This window comes from Suncus etruscus, chromosome 4 (assembly GCF_024139225.1).
Source record: "Suncus etruscus isolate mSunEtr1 chromosome 4, mSunEtr1.pri.cur, whole genome shotgun sequence".
Classification (NCBI taxonomy): Eukaryota; Metazoa; Chordata; class Mammalia; order Eulipotyphla; family Soricidae; genus Suncus; species Suncus etruscus.
The window spans coordinates 134352248-134375048 of record NC_064851.1 but is presented as its reverse complement, the minus strand read 5'-3'; the positions used below and the strand labels follow the sequence as shown (position 1 = coordinate 134375048).

Here is a 22801-nt window from a genome sequence, read left to right as displayed (position 1 = left end):
TGGGGGATGTTCAAGACATTATTGATGCCATGTAAATAATTTATTCCTAGTGGTGCTCCAGAGATCATACTCAATGACAGGAATTGAACTGAGGTCAGCATATATAGGGCAAGCAGGTTATGTTTCTACTAGCTCTCCTGCCCCCAAAGTTAAACTTAGATATTATCCCAATGTCTTCTAAGATGTGGTTATTCAATCCTATTTTAATGGTGAAACTATGAAATCACAAGTCTTATTATGAAAATCAGCATTTCATCTAGATAGAAGAAGGGAACTCAATATTGTTTTAGGAAATTCTTGTAATCCAGAAATTATAGAGATGCTACCATAATTGAACATTCTTTTCTCACTGAAGTACAGTACATTTTCTTGCTATAAAATCTGTATTGAGTGGAACTGACTAGAATCTGCCAAACCATTTTTTCACACAATTGAAGTAAATATTTTCAATTTTGTTCCCTTGTTAGAGTATGTTATTTTTAACTATAGCTGTAGTACTTCTGAGTAGGTTTTGTAAGAAAATAAAGAGGTTCTCCTTGTAGCATGCTAAGAATCTCAGAAACACTGAATTATGGTTGGATAGAGCAATCAAGCAGGCAAACATTGACAACAGCCTTAATTTTCTCGTTAGGATTCGTTGTGGGTAGGCAGGTGAATTGTTACCATCGAAACACACACACACACCTGTGCATTTTTGTTGTTTGAATGGATGACAGATTTAAGATTAGAACAAATGTACCCCCCCCTTCAGAAAAGTGTAACTTTGTAAGGCTGAGTAAATTTTCTCAAGAAAATAAAAGTGATGGTCTTATCTTTTAAAGAAGAATTTATTTTATGGTACACAGGCACAAATGCTTTGCATACTGATAAGTTCTCAGGTGCAGTGTCATTGAACTTGGAAAGCAAAGCCTGCAAAATGGAGGAATGCAAAGACAAACTGTGGCAGATTGCAACCACCTGCTCTCAGCCTACGTCAGTAGATACTGAAATTACATCACCAAGTTCTTAGAAAGCTGACTGACCACTACTATTGATGAGTGAATTTACAAATCTCTGGTTACAAAAGAAATATCTGAGTGAAAGTTAATTCTTGGAGTGCTGTGTAGGAGTAGCAGGGTTTATGGGAGCTGCTTAAAAATATAAAGATTAAATTAATTTAAGAAATTTATCCTGGAACTGGAGAGATAGCGTGGAGGTAAAGCATTTGCCTTTCATGCAGAAGGTCATCAGTTCGAATCCGGCTTCCCATATGGTCCCTTGTGCCTGCCAGGAACAATTTCTGAGCATAGAACCAGGAGTTTCCCCTGAGCACTGCCAGGTGTGACCCAAAAACCATAAAAAAAAGAAATTTGTCCTGAGAGCCATTTTATCCATATATAATATGTTACATGAGTTATTATTGATCTAATGTAAGCTTGAAGATAATAAGGTGAATAATTTTATTTTATTTTATTTTATTTTATTTTATTTTATTTGGTTTTTGGGTCACACCCGGCGGTGCTCAGGGGTTACTCCTGGCCGTCTGCTCAGAAATAGCTCCTGGCAGGCACGGGGGACCATATGGGACACCGGGATTTGAACCAACCACCTTTGGTCCTGGATCGGCTGCTTGCAAGGCAAACGCCGCTGTGCTATCTCTTCGGGCCCTAATTTTATATTTGTTCAAGGTTTTATTCTCATAACAGAAAAATCCTTAATACTTGGTGAATAGTTGATAAAATAAATAAAAATTCTGATTATATGTGACCATTGAAAACTTTCCATTTCTATTCATATTAGAAGTGTTCCTTCTGCCTATGTCCTTGGTACGGCATTTTCATATATGTAATGGTGATACAAGCACATAATATAGGAGTTAGAATTCAATTTAAATTTTTTTAAACTACTATTTTATTAAACTTGAAGGAAAGTCTTCAGAACAATTAAGCTGTAATATATCCCAATATAGCTTGACTTTGCAAGAATTTCAATATTTTAAATTGTATTGTTACTGGTTCAGAACAGTATCATTTCTGTTATACTTGCAGTACTGCTGTACACCATTATCTACCACCAAAGTGACTGGACCCCTCACCATCACTGCAGTGTTCACCCCATCTCCCATTACTATCCAAGTATAATAATTTTACTGGCTATACCTCAGTATTCCTCTCATAGGAAGTTACTCATTCCTGAAGATTGTCTAATCCTGTACCTAAACTTGTTATACAATGCATATGAGTGAGATCATCATAGTATCTTTTCCTTTCTGACTCTTTCACCTAGCATGACTTTCTCTTGTCCCATCCAAGTTGCAGAAAATAACATTTCATCTTTCTCTCATAATTAAGTATTTTCTCATTTTGTATATGATTCATGGTTTATTGTTCTTCTCATATGTGTTGGGAACTTGGCTTTGTTTCATATCTTGACTATTGTAAATAGTCAATGCAATGGACAGAGGTGTGTGTATGTTTCTTCAAACTAATGTTTTATTGTTCTTAGGGAGTGGTCTTGTACAGTCATATAAAAATTATATTCTTAATTTTTGAGGCATTTCCAAGCCACTTTCCAAAGCAGCTGCACCAAATAACAGCTCAACATCAGTGAATAAGAATTCCTTTGCAGGCTTATTCTTTCAGCACTGTTTCTTGGCTCTTTGATGTAGATCATTGTAGCTGGTGTGAAGTGATATCTCATCTTTTTATGTAAATTTACTTCATAATAAAGAGGAAAACCTTCCATCTAAGGTCAGACTCAAGACAAAGGTGTTCATTTTATCATAAATAATAAACATGGTAACATAGGTTCCTATCAGATTAATTAGGTAAGAAAATTAAAGGAATTCAAATTGTTAAAACAAATTTAAGAGTATCACTATTTGCAGATAACATGATGCAGTGAGATTCAAAACCTAAAGATAAAACTAAAAATCTCCTAAAAAACAATCAACATATATAGTAAGGAAGAAGGCTACAAAACTTCTGCAAAGGAAAATTTTAATTCTTATATGTTAATAAAGAAGGAAAGAAAAAAGAAAACTATCTCATTTATGATCGCCTCAAAAATCTCAAATGTATAGGAATTAAAGCTATAGTACTTAAAACAATATGGTACATGATATGGGAACAAAACCAGATTTAAAAAATAGAATTAAAAGCTCTGAATTAAACCCTTAGATATCTTGTCAGTCATATGTGTGAAAGGCAAGTGCTCAGTCAGCTGTACTCTTTCCAACCGTGATATTTCATCTTATAGAATTTTACATCAAATGGGTTTTGCTGAATCTTCTGGTAATCTGATGTATAATGTCCTTTGTTTTCATTCATTTCTACAAATGATTGCTATTTCAAATATAAAGGGTTTTTTTTAATCAAATTTGGGTTGGATATTTTAACAAGTACCTATTTAAAAGCTGGGAGTTTCATTCCCAGGTGTGTATATTGTGGATGTTTGTGGGGGATATCTGACATGATGATAGCATCTTTGCCAACTGCTGTGAAACTGATTGTGTTAGGTGTTGCCAAGTGCAAATCTCCTTACTCTATAAAATTATACCATAATATATAAACTTGATAACTTTGGGAAAAGATAGAAGACATTTTACAGCATATAATTCATTTACATTGTTAAAACAAATATACTGGGGGTTAGATATATTATACAGTGGTGAAGGTTCTTCTGTGCATATGGACAACACTGAATTGATCACAGAAACCACATATGATATAAAGACATTTATAAGTACATGTATAAGTACACATATAAGGAACCATATAAACAATATGGAACAAAGAACAAGCCATAGGATTACCTGGTATGTCCCCAATAAATAATAAGTGACAAGTAAATAAATTCATATTCTGATTTTATATTATGTAGGATACAAATGTTAAGCATAAAATATTCAAGCATTATTCTTATCTTTTGATAAAAGTCTGAAAGCCACAGTAAAATAATCAAACAGTCAGTGTCAGGAATGAAGAAACCATGGAGAATTTGAAGATCCAATTCACTCTGTCACATTTTATTTGTCAAAATTTAGATAGCTGCTCCATAACCAACCAAGATTGTTTGACCTAAATTAAATGTTAATGAGGATGGTGAACCATTAGGCAAATTACACAGTATGTTGTTTTTTGTGGAGAAAGAAAATGCATTTTAATATATGGACTGTACTAAAAGACATCCAAATATATGTGTACATGCAAGTATTAATTCAACTCTACAGGTAAAATTAAAGTACATACTTTCTAAAGTTAATTACAAAGCTTCTTTTGTAACAGAGCTAGGGATATTATAGCAATTAGAGCATTATCTGGATAATCTGGTGGTCACATACATGAATACCAATTAAAATTTAAAGTAATTAAATTATAACTAAGAGAATGACTAAAATGAAGCCAAAATATGTCTCAGCATGCACGGTCACACTTTTCTATTTTATCTTGATGCATGGGCAAGTTCCTTTTTGTTGGTCAGGATTTGGTTTTTGAATCATCATTGGTTTTCTTCACAAATTTAACTATAGACTCAGCAGTTTCAAATTCCCATCTTTCTGTTCCTAACATTGAACATGCTGAACTTCAGTCATTGTTTTCTTTAGTTGCTATATCATTAAAATCAATGCAGTGAAAGGATGTAAGCTATGGCCTCATTTCAGCTTAACAAGCTTGGTGGATCATTCATCTTACTTGAAATTGGAGTTCTACAGTGCAATTACAAGAGTGCTCCATCAATATGATTTTACCTTCTTGTAAAGTTTTATCAAGAACTGAGCATTTTAAATTTAATCTCACTGGATGTCAGAGAAAAGGTAGGAAAAGAGAGGGGTGGTGATTGTTAAGTAAGGGAAGTCTCACTACTGAAAACCTGTTTCATTCAGTTTAATGATAGTGAACCAGCTGCCATTTCCCAATTTAAAATCAGGAGTCATTATAGATATGGGACTGGTTTTTCAGTGCAAAGGAAATTGATATTTGATAATTACATATGGGAATAGCAATAAATCATGCCATATCAAAGGTCTCAAGTTAATAACTAAAAAATTGGTGCATTTTCATTCATTTAGACTAACTTTTCTCTGGAGCATATAGAATATTACAAAACAGGTAAAATTTTACATATACTTTATTTTTATTTTCTACAGCTACCATTTGAAATTTCTGCTCAACATTCCTTTCAGTTCCAATTTGTGATCCTGGCACTTATAAATTTAAGAAACAAATTGCGAATCATTTTTACATTATACATGTAAGATGAACTGTGAACTCAAAGCGAATGAAGCTAACACTGAAATTCTCAGCATGTATTGTTTACAAGAAGAAAAATAAAATCAGCTCTTTGCAATTTGATTTATGAGGAAATAAAATGTTTTAGTATTTATTTGGAAATACAAAGTAATTTGAATTGAAAGTTTGTCATTTCCTTCTATTGATAGAACAATTTGGTTAAATGATATGATTCACATGATTTTTAAAATTTTCCCTAAAAAATAACCTGCATGCAATTTGATACACAGAACATTTCAGAAAACTCTTATTTTGGATATGTATTATTCACAGAGGAAAATGGGAAACTAAGGTCATAGTAATGTAATTAATCAAATTAAATATCCAAATGCTCTCAATTTTCCAAATTTATGACATACTAACTAAAATACTACAGAAAAATAATATCACTACATATACAAGAGAAAATTATATGAATGCATATATCCACATGCACACAAATAATTTAGGAAGAAAAAAAAATACTAAGTGAATTTAAATTGTAGATGAGGGTTCAGAGTGATAGCATAGTGGTAGGGTGGTTGCCTTGCACACTGCTGACCAAGAATAAACCCAGGTTTGATCCTGACATCCTATATGGTTCCCTGAGCCAGGAGCGATTTCTGAGCACATAGCCAGGATTAATCCCTGAACATCATGGGTATAGCCCAAACACCAAAAACAAAAGTAAATGGGTTAATATGTTTATTAACCCACTCAACATTAAAACATTTTATTATAAACAAAATTTTAAATATTTAAAAATGAAATATAGAATTTGGATATATAGTCTATAAGACAGCTGACTTATCATTGATCTCAACAATTTACTATTAATAAATTACATAACTTTATGGGACCATTTTTCTTGAATAAATAAAAAATTAATAGCAATATTGTAAGTACTACTATGAAGTCCTTAACATAGGATATCTAAATATCAACTGTGTTTATTAATAGGTGTTAGTTATTGTTGCATTTTTAAAGATAGTAACCAGAGAAACATTAGTAATATTATTCTTTTGTAGAGTTGAGCAGGCTGCTCAAGATAAATTATTGTAGTTCATAGATAGCTTACAGTTTGAGATATGAAACTTAGAAGAATTAAAATAGGTATAAATGTTTATTATTTAGAATTGAGGCCTTTTGTAACAAGGTAGTAAAGTGAAAAAAAAAGTCAAACTTTTAGTTTTTCTTCACAATAGAATTAGAAAACAACCATTACATATTACAAATTCAGAAATATTTAAAAACATACTTATTATAGTTTGGGTCATATGATTACAGTATTATTGACTTATTGTTTGGATGTTCATAGTTACCTCAATAATAAAGATCAAAAATGCCAAAGACTCTTGACCAGAACCAGGAAAATAATTTTTAGACAGAAATCTAGAATCCAAAAGCTTATGTAGTATATTTCCATACTTAAGATACTATTTCCACATTTCTCATTACTTTTCTGGACAGTCCACAATACTTTTCTAGGCAGCAGTGATTCCACCATACATTCAATTTAGAAAGTTTTCATAATATGATATGCTTAGATCTATTGAAAGACTTTAAAAGTCTTTGAAAGAATCTTATAATTTTAGAAACAAAATTTACAAAACAATTGCAGGAATTACTCATTACTTTTATAGATAATATCAGTATTCTCAGTATTTCAGTTAATATTTTGAGTAATTCCATTTTGTGAGGAGCCAAATTGCTATGTTAATTTGTCAGAACCTTTCAAAACCAGGTTATCTCTTTGTGCAGGCAAAAATAAAAAAAAATTTAGGTCCTAGGAGACTTGCTTGCTTTCTCATCTTGAAATGAAGCAGAACAGGTAAAAATACAGAAGAAAATTTGGATGCAACTGGAGTGCTTTTGAAAGCTTCAGTTTCACTTTGATTTGAATTATTGGTCAACAAAGAGTAATCTATATTTAACTAACTACTTTCAATGACATTACTATGACATAGTCTTAAGAAATCCTCAAATTTTAAGAATCATAGTTTCCAAGATTCCCAAAAAGATGTCAATTATGCTTAATTTTTGAAAGATTATTATATTTTAATATCTTTAAGCAGCTTAATTACAGACATGATTGTAGTTGGGCTTCAGTCATATAAGGAACACCCCCTTCAAAAGTGCAACACTCTGATCACAGTACCCCTCATCTTCCCATCCCACCTGTATTCAAGAACTTGTTATGATAGTTGTCAGTGTAGTTATTTCTCTTACTGCACTCACCACCCTTTGTGGTGAGCTTCATATCAATAGCTGGTCTTTCCAGACCTTATCATTATTGTCTTTGGACATTATTGCAATAATGTCTTTTATTTTTCTTAATCCCATAGATGTGTGATTCTATTCTGTTACGTAAGTTTTATGGCTTTAGATTGCCTTGTGTACTGTTAAGAAATATTATAATGTGTTACAATCTGGGGACTTGAGGGACAAAGTAATTGTACATGGATTCTGTCTTATTTATCTTAATGTTCTTTGGCTGAAATTTCAAAGTTAAGATATCAGCAAGGGGACTTCTGAGAATTATGTTATGGGTGATTGTCCTTCCACTGTAACTTTACCTTGTCCTCTTACTTTGCACCCTTGTTCTCATAATTAAAAATAAAAATTAAAAAAAAAGAAAATAAAAAACAATTTAAATTTGGAGAAAGTGATGCTTCCCATATTCCTTTCCTTAAGGGTTGCTCTAGCTATTGGTGGGTGTTTATTGTTCCAAGTGAATTTCAAGAGTGTTTATTCAGAAAAAATATCAAGGGCATCCAGATATGAAATGAAAAAAATCAAACTCTCACTGTTTGCAGATGACATGATACTTTATTTAGAAAACCCTAAAGACTACAACAATGCTTCTAGAAACATTAGATTTATATATCAAAATGGAAAAATACAAAATTAACATGCAAAAATTGATGACTTTCTTGTACACCAATAATGAATGTTAAGAAAAAAACATTCAAATTGCGGTCACACAAATCTTGGAGTCAACCTAATTAAAGAAGTGAAGGACCTATACAAAAAAACTACAAAACACTGCTTCAAGAAATAAAAGAGGATATATGGAAATGGAGACACATACCCTGCTCATGGACTAGGAGGATCAACATCATTAAAATGGCAATACTCGTGTCTGGAGCAGTGGTGTAAGCAGTAGGGTTTCTGCCTTACACGTGCTAAACTAAGGTGGACTGCAGTTTGATCTCCTGGCATTTCATATCGTCCCCCAAGCCAGGAGCAATTTCTGAGCACAAAGCCAGGAATAACCCCTGAGCGTCAGTCATCGGGTGTGGCCCAAAATTAAAAAAAAAACACACACACAATAAAACAAAATCAAAAAGAAATAAAATACTCCCTAAAGCATTGTACAGATTTAATCCAATTCCTCTAAGGATACCCATGACATCATTCAAAGAACTGAATCAATAATCTTGAAATTTTTGCTTTGTATATCTTTCTAATAAATTATAATTTATGACCTTGAACCTATATCTTTAATTGTGATTTCAGAGCTCTATTTCTTACCATAGCAGAAATCTGTATGTTCCTTGAAGAATTGTTCAGTGGTCACTTTATATTTGCATTGGCACAAAATAAAAAAGGAATTATGGGTATTTAAATGCAAAAATATATAGTGCTTATATATTATATCCAATATAAATCTCTGCTTTACAGAAGAAAATTGGAAAGTGCAAGGAACTACAACAATCTGCATAGGATTGTTGTCTCTAATCATTTTCTAGGTTACTGAACTTATTTTATACGCAACAGATCATTCTCTTGAAATATGACTAAGTTCTTTGTGTTTTTAAAAATGTTTGCAACAACTTAAAAAGGTTATAATAAAGGTGGTATGAACCATCGTTCTTAGTGTTATGCAGAATGAATATTACTTGGAACCTAGGATATTGACAAAATGACATATGGGGAAATTTTTAAAGAATATTAAACTACCCATATGTGTAATAACTAGAATTAAAAATGCTTCCATTTTTGTTATAACATCACTCTAATTTATTTGAGTTGTATACATTAACATGATACAAATTCTATATTATGAAGTTGTTTCAAAAATACAATAAAGTTTGGTGAGGTATAAACTTCTGAAGTATTTGGAAACAGTTTTCTATACTGCACTGGCTTCAATCTTTGTATGTACAAATTATCCTCAGGATAGTGATTATTAGTCATTATCTATTAACATTGTAAACAAAACAAAATTTCAGTCATGAGTGTGAATATGTGTTTGGTTTTATAATATTTTTCAAAGTAGTAATAAGTCATACCCATATTATGAAAACAGCTAAAGAATTAGAATTTTGATGTTATTTCTTTTTTTTTTACATTTTTATTGTGACCAAAGTGCATTACAAATCTTTCACTGCATCATTTATGGTATGTAGTGACAATGAATGAGGGGCATTCCCACCACGAGTGCTGTCTTCCCTCTGCCCCTATTCCCAGTATGCATCCCATATCTCCCCTTTACCCCCCAGTATGCTAGTGCTTGTTGTAGATTGAGCATCCATTCCACTGTCATTGGAGATAAAAAGGATAAGAAAAAGCGCAGAAAAAAATTTGGTAACAACTACCAAAAAAAGAAAGGAGAAAAGAAAAAAAAAGAAAAAAAAGGAAGAAAAAAGAAAAATAATGAACCTGGCAAATAAAAATAAAAATAAATCTCTAAATAATAACCACAAGCGTGAAAAAGAAAGAAAAGTGGAAGAAAAAAGAAAAGGAAAATAAAGTCAAAAACTAACAAATCAAAACAAAACAAGAAAAAGTATTGGTGCTGGAGTGGTAGGGTTTGGCGTTCCCCCCACTTTATTTTATTATTATTATTATTATTATTATTATTATTATTATTATTATTATTATTATTATTATTATTTGCATAGGCACAGTAAACATTAGGGAAGAAAGGGAATTCCCCTGGCCTAAGAGATTCAGGGTTTCTCTATCCTTGAAACATACCATCATGGGATCAAACCCTGGCTCCATATATACTCATTACCCCATCCCAAAGGCTTTTTTGTGATGCAGGAAAGTTTCCTCTCGGTTGTGTGTGAGAAAATCAAGCCACTGTAGGTAGCGATCTTGGTATTTGCGCAGCTTATAGGTCAGGGTCTAGGATAGAGTCTCTAGGTATAGAGGTTCCTATCCATCGTTGTTGTGGTGTTCAGTCTTCTGTAACACTTGCTCCCTGTTTTCCTTCAGTCCCTAAGCCGAAGCCTAGGATATTATGGATCCAAAGGTTCTGCTCAGTCTCTGTTTTCCAAGTTGGACCTCTGCAATATGACATCTTGTTGTTGTTACTGTTGTTGTTTCTTATGTGTCCTGAACTACAGCCTAGGGTAGGGTTTTCCTTATTAGTCCCAAGGTAGGCTCTGTTCAGTCACAGTTGTCAAAGTCAGTTTTCTGTTGTTGGTGCTCTTATTTTTCACAGTTCAAAGGACGATAGCTCTTCTGATTTCCATTTAGTGTTAGGTGATATGATAGGACAGCCTGGTCTTAGGTCAAGTTTTCCTTTCTTCATTGTCATATCAAAACTGGCACAAGTTGGTGCCAGAGTAGTGTGATAAATCTCCCAATGGAGTTTAGTTCCTGGTGATGTTGCCCAGAGCTGTATCATTTCTATGTCGGGGATCTGGGGTTTTGGATTGGACTAACACTGTCCAATCTCCTGGGGACTGGTTGTATCCACATGACACATGTTCAGGATGGGAGGCACCCTTCAGCTATAAAAAGTGAGTTCTTATCCCTAGAAGATAAGATCTTGTTTCTGTGTCTATGGTTTCCCATTTTTTTACTGTGCCCATATAAAAATGTATGGTGTAATACTGTGTTGCTGGTGCTATTCTGTGTAAGGATGACAGGCTGCACACACAGTCTCTATCGTCTGGTTTTGTTCTGAGCTTTTATCCCAGTCAAGGCTTTTTGTACCAAGCAGCACCAAAAATGGTAAGGATAAAGAAAAAATGTATATATTAAAATAGAACAAATAAATACAAGTGAGTTAAAAAGAAAAGGTATTCGAATAAAACAAGTGGTGGAGGAAGCTACTTGTATATTTAGGAATACACATCTTAAGATGTATTGTTATACAGGTATTGAGCTTCCATAGGCAATATAAGACTCCCAATGAACTCTTTTGATATATTCTTGTGGGGAGTAAAAGCCAAGGTACTTTAGATTCACAGGCCTTGGAACTGAGTTTGAGAGATGCTTTGCTGCATTACGAGACCATATAGTGTCTTTGAGCTGGGAGTTTTGCTGAGGCCAATTTCTGTATCGTGCAACAGTCCACGATTTGGTGGGGGTGAGAGGGGCCATCAAGCATGAGCCAGCAGGCGTGCTGGTTGTAGTTCTTTGCTGATGCATGAGAACGGGGACCCATAGGGTGTCTTTCACTGAGGAGCTGGAAGGTGGTCTGTTTGGGTAGGAGGTCAATCTTGTGCCTACCGAGTTAGGAACTGAGGGTAAAGAGGGTTAAATTAGGGGAAGATGACAGATCAGGATTGGGAGATGAGGGGATAAAGAGACACAGGGGTAGGGGAGAGGCAATACACGACAGAGGCTATATACTATATATATATATATATATATATATTGTTTGTGATTTCGGTTTGGAGTCAGTACGGAAAGTCACGTCCATAAAGACTGACTTTAAAGATCTCTTGGAGTGTTATCATCAAAATCTTTGGTATTCCATTTCCTTTCCTAGGAATCATCTAGAATGAAGAACATTTTTAGATAATGCTTAAAAAGTATATTTGTCGCCCGCACGGTTATAAAAATGAGTATTAGTAAGAAAAGACACTGCTGCAGGGGGTCCAGTATGAATACGGGAGGAGTTTCCCTCCTACCCCTTCCCACAGAGCCCAGTTGCCAAACCTGGCCCTGAAGACCAGGTTGGCATGGGGGGATCTCGGTCTCCTAGACTAGGTGGTCATGTCAGGAGGCCACTGGCCAGCTGTCTGCCCAGATTCTCAGCTATACCCATAGGAGAGGAGCAGGAAGATGTTACTAAGATTTGTGAAGATTTTCTTCTTAACAACCTTATTGTGGAATACTGCCAAATACATCCATTTTTAAAATTATGAAAAATAACCACAGCATATTACTTACAAGAAGGGGAATTAAAATTTTGAAAGACACTTTTGTTTTGTTTTGTTTTCATTTTTGTGTCACACCTGTCGGTACTCAGGAGTTATTCCTGGCTCTGCACTCAGAAATCGCTCCTGGAAGGCTCTGGGGACCTTATGGGATGCAGGGACTCAAACCACCCTCTGTCCTGGATCGCTGTGTGCAAGGGGAATACCCTCTCACTGTGCTATTTCTCCAGCCCCTGAAAGACAGTCCTGAATGATTAAAATTTTGAAAGACACTGAATGTTGATACATGTCAATGTCTGAAAATATCTGAAGTTACTGATAATCATATTTTAGATTAATTATTTGTTTATTATTTTAACTTTTTTCACAGAATAAAATCAGGTAGTTCTCATGACTGAAGTTTAGGGAAATGCTATCTCTGATAACATTTGGAAGATTATATGATTTGATATTCTGATACCAGATATCAAATAGTTCAAGTACAGCAGTTAGAATCAATAACAGAGGCAATCCATTTTTAAAATGCTAAAACCAACAGGATTTGGTCTGGTTGATTTTTTTAAATTGAATCAGTAGGATCAAGTAAATATAACATCTGAAAGTATCTTGGAAGACTCTTTTACTCAATTTTAAAACACTTGTGTCCATACCTTACAATATTTGGTCTTCCAGTTTCAGAGATATGATTAGAATGGTTTGATGCAATAAGCAGGAAATTCAAATAATAGCCTTGAGTTCACATTATTATGTTATAACTGAAAAATCAATTTATGCCCTTATTTATTCAAATATAAAAATCCTCACTTTATATATAAAGAAGGCTGTTAGGTCCCAACTACTGGGTGTGTGTATCAAGCTAACAGAACTAAGAATAATGCTCAATGCTTGATGTCTCTAAGATAAATCCTGTCTTGAAACTCCAGAGTCCAGACTATAATCATGAGAAAGTTCCTAAAACTGCTTCATTGAGACCACTGCTTAGAGGAGAAATAATTAACTTTTAAGTATATAAGGCAGGATACAGAATCACATATCCAAATATCCAATAATACAAATTATTTCCAATTCATAGTAGAGTAAATAGAACATATGCTATGGCTCAAGATAAAGATAGAACTAGAATTTATTAATTTATAAGCAAAAAATATTTTCTATTAGAAATGGTATTTTCTCAAGCAAGTAAAATTTGCTTGAGAACCCCTGTATTCACTCTAGAGCACAAAATAAATACATGTTTGATTGACTATTTTGGCATGGATATGAAAATCTGGGGACATATAGCAAGAAATCCTATTCAAATACTATTTATTGTTCTCGGGGAAGTTTGGACATGCTGACTATGATAGGTTAGAGGTTAGTGTGCTTGTTAGCAATAATTCAAATCCATGTATATCCAAACCACTCCATTAGCACCCAAAAATTTTCTGTAATTTTTTTCCTATTCTGCTTCATTTCTGTAAGGAAACAAGCTGATATCCCAGAACATTCATCTAGAAAAACATGAATTTGATTTTCAAATACAGGTTGAGTCATATTATAGTATGCATTAATATCCTTTATGCTGTAGAAATCCTTTTTTGTAACACTCACAGATATTTTGCATATTCATAGTATTGTAATAGTTTAAGAGATGATGCTTCTTGATAGAACTTTGCATTTGCATCCTGGCATTTGGAGATTTTATGCAGCCTAATGAACCACCCAAACATATATTTCAAGTGCCTTCCTTCGAAAGAATGTACATAAGTCAAAAGTGGACATTTAAGCCCAATGTTTCCCCCTCAGTAAGGGGTCAATAGACAATTACTTGACATTTCTGGATGGCTAACCCATATGTCAGGAGCCAAAAGCAATTGAGCAGAATATCATTTCTCAACACTTTCTGCTGTGCCTTCTTGAAACCATATAATATCCATGAAATGTGTTTTAGCTTCTGTGTTACATTTTGATATGGAGTACTAAAAGCAAGACTGGTAGTTAGCAATCTATAACAGTAAGAGCAGCTACTTGTAGAAATGAAATAAAGAGGAAAAGAAAAATAATAATATTTATAAAATATTTGAAAAATCACTTTACCTGTCTAGATAGAAAAACACACGTTTTATGCCAAGGGCCATCCATAGTGAGCAGACTTTATTTTAAAGAAAATTCACTTTTTAGAAAATAATTTTAGATTAAATTACCATGAGAAAACAAAAAGTTGAAGAAAATTTATTTTTAAGAAAATAAAATTTACTTTTAAGAAAAGTTTTAGATCCATCTGGCACAGATAAAAGTTTTATACTAAATATATTTTGCAATATTTTTGATGAACATATGTAATATTGTAGTTAAGATAGTTAAGTCATTTTTATAGTACTCTGATTTAAAAATAGTCCAGATAGTATTATTTTAGATTAGATGACATTTGATGCATAATTATATTTGATTTAGAAATTAAGTAATAGCAAGAAAATTCTGACCAGAAGAAAGCAAACAAATTTGAAACATGGGTTCATGCAGATGCCTGGAATTTCATTAGTGGACAAAACAAGAGTTTACTTACTTAATGTAATTAAATTGATCACAGAATAGAGAATCTTGAAATGATAAGACCTAATAACTTAGTGCTTAGAGGCAGAACGAAATAAATAGGATACAAATTAAAATCGATAGAGTCCAAAATCTAGAATGGGTCATTTAGACTAAAATTGGAAGAAGTCAGATCCAGAGTACACCAGTTGGGTGCTTTTATTTTTCGCAAAACAAAACCATTTTCATTTTCTGGATCGGATTCCCATAAGATCTCATGAGTCCCACTGGAGTCCCTGACCTAAATTACTGGAGTAACCCTTAGAAATTCCTGGTCTTACTCAAAAGCTGAAAAATAAATAACATTGATAAAAATCAAGGAAAATAAGCTTGCAGGATCAGGGTGATATAATGGTTACCACTAATAACCAGTGTTCTATAATTTGGCATCTGTAAACAGATAAAATTATCACAGAAAAAGGGAAAACAATGAAATTACTTAGAATTAGAGGAGAAAATAATTAAGTTCAATAAACATATGACAGGAAAAAAACTTCATTGCTCCTATACTAAGTTCAGTGATTTAATACATTTTCCCATCAAAATTAATGTGGGTGTCAGATACATGTGGCCCTGTTTTACTCTCCTACTACCACAGAATATCACAGGTGTGAGAACTCCAGGTAAGCTCCCAAGTGTTAAAACTCCAAACTCATTTCTTTGCCTTGTTTTCCAAGATAGTTTGTGCTACTCAGTCTTTCTTTGAATAAGTGTGTCAGTATGAGTAAATTCATACTAAGATTATAGATAAGAAAAAGTAATGTATTAGAAATGTATTTCCTAGTCATATTTTATGTGGGCATTGATTGACCCCCATTCTTCCTCCTGGCTGCAATAAGGAGGGGTACTGTAAAAAAGAAATCTGAGCCAAATTTTAAAGAATGTAAGCAGATTAGAGAGAAATATTTGGGGAAATATTTTTAAAATAATAAAGGAAAAATAATTCTAAGCTAGGAGCATTACAAGGAAACCAGGCTAGAAATTTATCCAGGAGCTGAAGAGGGGTGAATAAATACAAGTGTGAAAGAGATGAGAGCTTGAAAGGAGTAGAACAGGTACAAAGTCCTGGAGGATTATAAGGAATGTTTTACTTGGTATGAAATGGAAGTTAGTGCAAGTTTGGAGCAAAAAAAGGGACATTAAAAATCTCACACATTAAAAATATATGTTTTAAGAAACAGAGATATTTTATTTTCGAGACAAAAAAATGGAAGCAATTTTACAAACAGTAAATAACCAAGAGAAAAATGATTTCAAGAATTAAAAAGTTAGATCTTAATAGAATATAAAATAAGAAATACTTAAAATATAGCAGCAAGTAACTTTTAATTCAGAGTTATTAAAAAGAACCATTGTAGAGTCAATAGGTTTATTCACTGATATATTCCAAAATTGTTATTACACTGTAATATATTATATTACAATATAATAATTGACTTTATGTATTAATTTTAATTTTGTTCAATATTATCTTTTTAGCATGATACTAACATTAACCATAATCTAAAACCTACCTTTAATTACAATAATCCTATTCCATTTGTCTAAGATTTGGATATCTCTAAAAGTTACTATAAATTTAACACTTAAGCTAAAACTTAATTTTATTCTAGATTTTTAACATTATAAACACTAAAACCTAGCACAACACTAATATTAATCCTAACTAACTCATATACTGTAAATTAACACTTCTGTTCTATATGTATAGTTACTCTATATTTAACATTCAACCTCACCCTATATTTCATTCTTTATTTCTAAATCTGTCAAATTGAAAATACAACCCTAATCTAGTCTAATTCTAACCCTAATCCTAGCTCTATAACTTCATTTGCTTCAGTCATGGCGATCCCTAACAGTGTCACCCAATATTTAACATTAAACTTTAAGCTTAGTTTAATTCTTAATTTCTGCTTAAAACCTAAAACTAGGTCTAATAGTAACCCATATCCAAAACTTATCTCTACTTCTCTATTTTTAAAATTACTATAAATTTAACATGAAGCCTCACCCAAAATTTAATTCTTCCCTTCTTATATTGTCAAATTTATAATCTAAACCTAATGCTAATCCTCACTGTCAAACTTAAAACCTTACATTTTATTTTAGTATATGAATTTTATTACATTATATAGAAGATACTTTTTATAGAGTATAAAATGTGTTCATTCTATTAAGAAGAAGTTAAATATACAAGTAAAAGTATTTAAAATATATTTTGCTATTCTTAAATTTTTACTTTTGATGAAAAGTATAGCTGACAGCAAAAGACAAATGAGGTGTTACTATATCACTATGTGTTGCTGAGGTTTACTCCACAGGAGGCTTGTATGGGAAGAATAATAATGTTGAGAGTCCGTTTATTTTTATTTCCACCAGATTAAAATGATGAGCATATTCTTCCCAAAATATAAGTGTGAAACTTGAACAATGAGAATTTTCGAATGTAATCAGATCAAATTCTATTTTGTATTAAGAAACCCTGAATATCTGAAGTAAAAATTTGGGTGATGTGTAAAATATATAGATTTCAAATTTCATCAAAACCCAAATTACTAAGCCATAAAAATCATGTCCTTACATATATTATTCAGAAATAAATCATATCTAACACGGGTAATGACAGTATCTCTTTTAACCTTGGGTAAAATGTCAGTAAATGCCAACTAGGTACTTAGAAGAAACATTTCCATTTTATGTGCTTCTTGATTTTCTTTCCTATAAATGTGCCTATTTTTTTGGGAGCTTAGCCAGATGCCAGATTTCAAATGGTTGTGTTCATTTTTTTTTTGTTATTGGGGCACCTATTTCTTTATAATTCAAAAATGACTGAAGGGATTATTTTTCTTGGAGCTCTCAAAAAAAAAAAACAAACAAATCCTTATCACTTAATGAAGTGTTGAAAAGTTGTATTCTAAAGTAAAAAGGGTTATGAATGTCCAAATGGACTAAAAACAGAATTATAAAATGCAGCTTTAGTTCAAGTTTTTTATTGTACCCACCACTATATTTAGCATGCCAGTTTCCTTGTCTTAATTTTTGCTAAAAAAAAAAAACTTTTGCTTTGTTTAGACAAAGCATTTAATACATCAATCCTTAATTAATGAGTCAACTCTTAATTGTTTTTTTTAAAATTTATGAAAAATAAAGTGAAATCAAAATAATCAGAGAAAGAGTTAAAGTTTAAAAGTCACATTTTTTGACAGTGGATTGTTTACTCATTCAAGAATTCTTATTTCCTGCATGAAAATTCTAATGGTAGTATAAAATTGCTGTTAAAGACTATTTTCTTTTAACTGGAAAGGAACTTTGATGTGTGATAGTAAGACAGAAAAATTATACTGCTTAATCTTTGCTTTCTTATTTATAATCAAGACTTATTACCCTAGTCAAATTAATTATAGTACAATATTGACAAGTAAAGAGGGGCATCTCAATATGTCTCAATGGATCTTTCTCTGGGAATATCCAATGCACTAAAATTTTCATTGTGACTCTTTAATCAGAAAACAGCATTTGCATTACTTCTGTTAGGGTTTCAAGGCATCAACGCTTACAGTTATTTTTGCTTCACCCATAACAATTATATCATCAGACTTGTTCTTGTCAAGGAAGAATGGAGCCCACAGCTCTTCACTGTGGAGAAGTTTGCCACATTCTCTAAATCCCTGCTTACCATGCTATTTCAAACTCAAATTTTAATTTAGATTTCTTAAAACTTTTTATATTTAGTGCCTATAAAATAAAGTATAACTGAGAATGTTTAAATAAAACATTATAATAAATTTATATTCCAAATGATTCTTAACAGAGCCCCCTCACATATAATTGAATTTTTTTTCTATTGAGATTGGGCTGGAAAGCTACTTGTAGTTTCTCTATTTGAGAAGTTTCTGGAATATGCTGCTAAAAGGAACTGAAAAGAAGGAAAAATGACAAACTCCATTTACATTAACATTCTTCCTGATTCAAAATGGTCCATTACCAAAAAAAGTAAACAAACAAAAAGGTATGTTTCAATTTAACAAGGATCTGGTAATTCATAGAATATCAAATGTCATTCGTAATAAATTCTCAAATCACCATTTTAACTATTGCTATAATTATTCATTTACTCACCAACCATGTTTCCAACTATAAATATATGTAAGTGCCTCAAATTGCAAAGACTATTATTGAAAGATACAGAAATTAACAAAATATGACTTGAATTCAAGGAGCATATGTCTCTATGGGAGACATAAATTAAGAAAGAATTGATAGTGGTATGAAATTTGAAGGTATAATAGTATATTATATGAGAAAGAAATTTTTGTGTAGGTGGCAACATTTAAAATGGCTTTGAAATCAAACACTTTAGTTTTTGAGTATTTTCCAGATAGGAATCAGTAATGTTCACGAAATAAACAGTGAACAAATGAGTGAATAAAGGTAAAAAAATTTAAGGATGTGAAGTATACTGGTAGTCTTACTGTACCTTATTGGCAAAACTATCTAATCACTTTATGCCTCAATTTCTCCACCTAAGGAAGAATTAAAGTCAAGAAAAAAATGGAATCCCAATGGGTCAGAAAGTATGAGAATACCATTAGGTGTTGTTTTTATTTTTTATCTGACTCTATAATTTTACAATGGAATAATATACATGCCTAGAATACATAGAATACAAGTTTCCTCTGGGAAAGCTCACTATACATTTTGAAATTTTAAATAAAAATTTAATTGAATTCCTGTGAGACATAGTTACAAAGTTCTTTAGGAATGAGTTCTATATAATGTCTGACACTCATCTCTTCACCAGTACACAATTTCCATCTCTAATGTATCCAATTTTCCTCTTGCCCTCCTCCTGTTCCCTTTCCCTTGCCTGCCTCTATGTCAGATATTCTCTTTCTTTTTCTCTGTCTGTCTCTTCCTTTTAGACACTGTGGTTCGCAATATTATTTCTGAAGGGTTATTATACATTATTATTTTACCTTCTTTCAGTTCCTAAAAATTAAGAAAAATTGAGCTCCCATATTAATGAATACTCCTGAAAATAGGGACTACAGAAACAAATGCAAAAAACCTTATTATATATACTTAATGACATTTATAAATTATTTATTTTTCTGCAATGATCATTAAGGTTATCTTACTTTTATTTTATCCTACGATTACTACCCTCTCATTTTTGTGTATCAGCTATCAAGTTATGATATTTACTTCATCCCTAGTTCTAAAAACAATCCTACTTTCTCACTAAATCTTGTCATTAAGACCTTTTTATTATTGTTTTCTCATTCATTGTCTAATTTGAAAGCCACAACCAGGTAATATTTAACCAGGCAAATTGGTCTGGTTGAAGATGGGTTAGAACAAATATAGCATGCTTGTTCAAAGGCTGGTCACAGTTTCATCTTTAACTTCATATGAAAATGATAGCATATCATCTTTCTGGGCTAGGTGAGAGTTGAGCCATCCTTGTTGGCTTTCAGGGAACATTCTTGGATCTGTGTTCAGTGGATACTATTTGTGGTATTTCAACCAAGGTGACAGCCACATGCAAGGAAAATGTCATCTCCTGTATTATATCTCTGGCCCCAAAACTAGGATCCTTAGAATAAGAATGAAAGAAAATAAAGAAGGAAAAATTATTGAAAACAATCAAAGAACATGAAGACCATTTTCCTTGTATATTTTTGGACCTATATATTTTAAATAAATTTCCTTCACTGTTTAAATGAGTTTGGTTTTCTGCAAGTAACAACTACATTTATAACCAATAACATACTTTTTAACTTTACTTTAATAAGAGCTTTCTTTTCTAAACCATGTTTACCAAATAGCTTTCTGTAAAATCATAAATTTAACATATACATCATCAAACTGGATATCTCACAAAAATAACTGATAAGAATCCCAGTGAAAAGACTAAAAAATAGAAAATACTTTTAAATTTAAACAAAGCATTTTAATAACAAGAAAGATTTTTAAGAGGATGAACAAAAGAAACTACATTTTCTCTGGAGACTTTTAAAAACTCTATTATAATTTTAGACTAAGATAATTTTAACATCGCCCCCACTTCCCTCATTTTAAAACTTCAACTATTTGGTACCATGCACAGTTTTTAAGAGTTATCAACAATAAAGAATAGCCTATAGAGTTATCCAATCTGTCTAATGCTTTTACATAAACTCCCTGATCCAAAGAGGTAATAACTTTGTTCATGATGTTCATTGTGAGAATAGATACAGGGGTCCCATTTACATACCTTATCCAGATAGACTCGGATTCAGTACTACTGCAGTTGTTCTCTTTATGTGCTTAGTAGCATTTTAACAAGGTATATGTGCCAGTTCATTTTATTTATGGTCTTGATCTGTGTCAGTTTTTCAATTTCCATTTCACAGATCACAAAAGAAATGCAAGCAGTAATGAATCCAATTTTTCCAATAAGTTTGTTATTTCATTTGTGTCTTGGATAGGACACTCTTCAAAGCCATGCCAAGAGCTCATTTTTTTTGCTTCCATTTGATGATACTTTTTAATGAACAACAACATATAACCCTTGTTTATCTCATGTCCCATGATGGGCAACAAGTGAACATCTATTATTTGATTAATAGAAATATAGCCTTGGAAAGAATCAAATATTGTTCTATTAAAATATTCCCTCATGAATTATGATGCTATAATTTATTTGCTAAATTTGATATTTCATGGTGCTCATTTGGCAGCACATATCCTAAAATTAGAATGATACAGAGAAGATTAACATGGCCCCTGCGCAAGAAAAAAAAATAGAAAAACAAAATAAAAAAGAAGAACAAAAGAAATTTGATTGTTCATGAAGAAGGTGTACTACATTTTGTATAATGAAAGTCAAATTATTCTCATTGAGCTACATAAAAACACAAAAAACATACATACAAAAACGCTGAAAAGTGAAGAAATATAAATGTTGTCATCAATTCTCTTTATTTTACTATAATACGTGTTAAATGGAGAATGGAATAGTTGGGTCAGAGTAAATACAATGAGAAAATAACTTGCCTTGTATGTGATCAACTCAATTTTAATCCCTGACACCACATAGTCTCCAATGAGCACAGTCAGGATTGATCCTTAAGCACAGAACCAAGAGTAAAGCCCGAGCACTTCAGGATATGGCACAAAACCATTAAAATAAAACCAAACACAAAACCATAAATTCTTAAAGAATTATACCCTAATTCTAAATGATCCTCCTGAAAACTACGTAGAAAAAATTTTGTATGCTTGTTCGTTTATTTTTTGGGCCCACCTGGTGATGTTCAGGGGTTACTCCACAGAACTTGAATCATCCTGTTCTCCCTCATAACTTGAGGGGAAAAATAGATGGTTCCAGGAACAACCAGTAGTATTACATTGTGTGGAAATAAAAAATGATCATACTTAAGCACAAAATCCAAAGTCAACGACACCAGAATCGATACCCAATCTACAATAAGCTATACACAAAGAAGACCTTTTAAACTAGCAGTCCATGGGTCGAAGTGGGGAAGTACGGGATGCATGCTGGGAATGGGTTGAGGGAGGAAAACACTGGTGATGGGAATGGCTCTAATTCTCTGTCACTATGTACCTTAAATATAACTATGAAAGACGTGTAATTCACTTTAATCACAATAAAATTATTAAATAAAAAAAAGAAATTGGTCCTGGCTTGGGGGACCATATGGGATGCCAGGGATGGAAGCTAGGTCTGTCCTGGGTCATCTGCGTGCAAGGCAATTACCTATCATTGCACTATTGCTCCGGCCCCAGAAAATATATAGACTATTGTACAGAACTTGCAATAAATTGTGATTATATGTAAAATATTTCGTT

General features: G+C 32.4%; 1 pseudogene; it reads left to right on the top strand.

The window, feature by feature from the left end:
• Positions 1 to 21654: 21654 nt before the first annotated feature.
• On the top strand, positions 21655 to 21751 carry LOC126007599 (uncharacterized; annotated as a pseudogene).
• Positions 21752 to 22801: the final 1050 nt, after the last annotated feature.